The sequence below is a fragment of the Penaeus japonicus genome, unplaced genomic scaffold, assembly GCF_977035675.1.
Source record: "Penaeus japonicus unplaced genomic scaffold, GWHDUDI00000001_assembly GWHDUDI00000012, whole genome shotgun sequence".
NCBI classification, from domain to species: domain Eukaryota; kingdom Metazoa; phylum Arthropoda; class Malacostraca; order Decapoda; family Penaeidae; genus Penaeus; species Penaeus japonicus.
This window is the reverse complement of record NW_028234414.1, coordinates 31,442,651-31,445,150: the sequence shown is the minus strand read 5'-3', so window position 1 is coordinate 31,445,150 and position 2,500 is coordinate 31,442,651.

Genomic DNA, 2,500 nt, shown 5'->3' with positions numbered 1-2,500 from the left:
AATATTTTATATTTATAATATAGATATAGACAATATATATTATATTGATAATATAATATACATAATGATACAGATATATATATATATATATATATAGATATATATATATATATACTTTAAATATATTTTAAAAATACATATACATAACAATATACTTATACATATAAAATACATATACATATACATGTATGTTTATATATACATATATATACATATTTAATTAATATAGATATATGTATATATATATATATATATATGATATGTAATATTTTCATATAATATAAAGTATATAATATTATTATATATATATATATTTATATATAGTCAGATTTATATATATATAAATAATATATATTATATTTATATATATATTCAGATATATATTTGATATATATATAGATATATATAATATTTAGTTATATATATTTATATATTGATATATATATATATTTATATTGTATATATATAAATATATTTATATATATATATATATATATATGTATATATATATTTATGTATTTTATGTATATATATATAATATTTATATTTATATATATATATATATTTATAATATTGGAATGTATGTATGTAAGTGTGTATATGTATATATACATTTAGACTGACACACATATTTGTTAGTTGCATGAACACCAAATTTATGTCCTCCCGTGGTCTATTCTTATTCCTTGCGATCTATTTATTTTGTTTCTGTCTGTATACTTGTCTTTTCCAATCTTACCTGCCTTCTGTCCTGTCATCCCCTCTCACCTTATACATAGTCTATCTCTCTCTATTCCCTTCCTCCTCCTATCTTCCACCCAATCACTACCATCTTCCCCCCATCTATTCTGTCTATCGATCTATCTATCCACAGTTTTGTGCGCAAACGAAACAATAAAATTTACGCGAAAAGGACCTCGAAATATTGCAAAATAACCAAGGAGATTGCACCCACCGTCTCGCAAACTTCGATTGAGCGTCCTATCTCCTTTCTAACTTCCCTGCGTTCTGAAATAACTGATACTTACGCACGCTCAGCTCAGTAAGTTACAAGAAGCCGCCAATTCGCGGGGCCATAACGCTGTGTGGTAATTGTTACACGATTTCACATGTGGAAGTGTAATGGTCAAATATTTCTCATCATCACGTCGTTTTGTTTACATTTTTCTTTTCGTCGATTTTTTTTTTTTTTTTTTTTTACTAATACGATTGCATTTTTTTTTCCTTCTTTTCCCTTTTTTTTTGCAGGGGGGGGGGGGGGGTTTCTCCTCCTCTTTCTTATTCTTCATTTATTTCTACTACTTTTTTTTTCTCCTCCATCTCCTCCTTCTTTTCTTCTTCTACAGTTACTACTACTAATAATAATTTACGATGATCATCATTAATTCTTTTCATCTTCTTCATCTTCTTCACCTTCTTCTCCTCTGTATTCTGCTACTATTCTTTTCCTGATTTTTAAAATTGCTTTACGTCGTCTTCTACTTTTCTCCTTCTTCATCTTCATCATCTCCTATTTTTATTTTCTTTAACATGGTATAAATTTTCCTTCTTCGACCCTTTTCCAATTTTTTTCTTTTCATTTCCCTTTCTACTCCTTCATTATCATCATATCCTGTAGTAACTTTATCATTATTAGTACCATTGTTAATCATAGATATCATCATCTACGATCATAATGATTATTGTATTAATCATTATCATGAATATAATCATATTTATCATTATTATCAATATCCATCATTTCTCATGAACACTCATCATCTTATCTGGATATCATCATACTAGCTATGATCATTATCATCATCGTCAAAAAATTCATCTACTCAATATTTTCACTTTCTAGATTTATTTATCTACTGAGTTTATTTCCATTTTACTGCATTAATAATAATTTCAGGAAAGAACAGAGCATAGCATATTGTTTTCCCTCTCGATTGAGAGAGAAGTTACAAACAACCAAAGTTTCGTAGCTTTTAAGCCTTTTAATTCTCTCCTTTTTTCAGTGAAGTTTTAAGGATGAGTAGGGTATTTGACGATGGAAAAACGAACGAATAAGTTGAATGAATAATAAGAATTTATCAGGATGATCAAAAGGCTATTTGCTAATCATGACGGTGATCATAAGTAATAGTGAAATAAAATAACAATATTGATAATAATACAATGAAATAATGTTGAAATTTATGATAATGATATGAACTAACAATGATATAATACTATTCATAATGATACTATTACTGATAATGACGATAACGTAATGATTTTTTAAAATAAAATATAACAAAAATAATGAAGAATAAATAATGATATTCAATCCTTCCTAACTGTTACACAGCGATATAATAAACGACACTCCGAAGGCCAGGATAGAAAACCAGAGAAAGAGCGACACGAGATTAAAGAGGTTTATATGATTTATACAATGGTGTTTTAAATTTCATCATCATCTTATATAGGGGTTCTCGTTAAGTTTTATATTCGCATCCTAAAATAGCTAAAA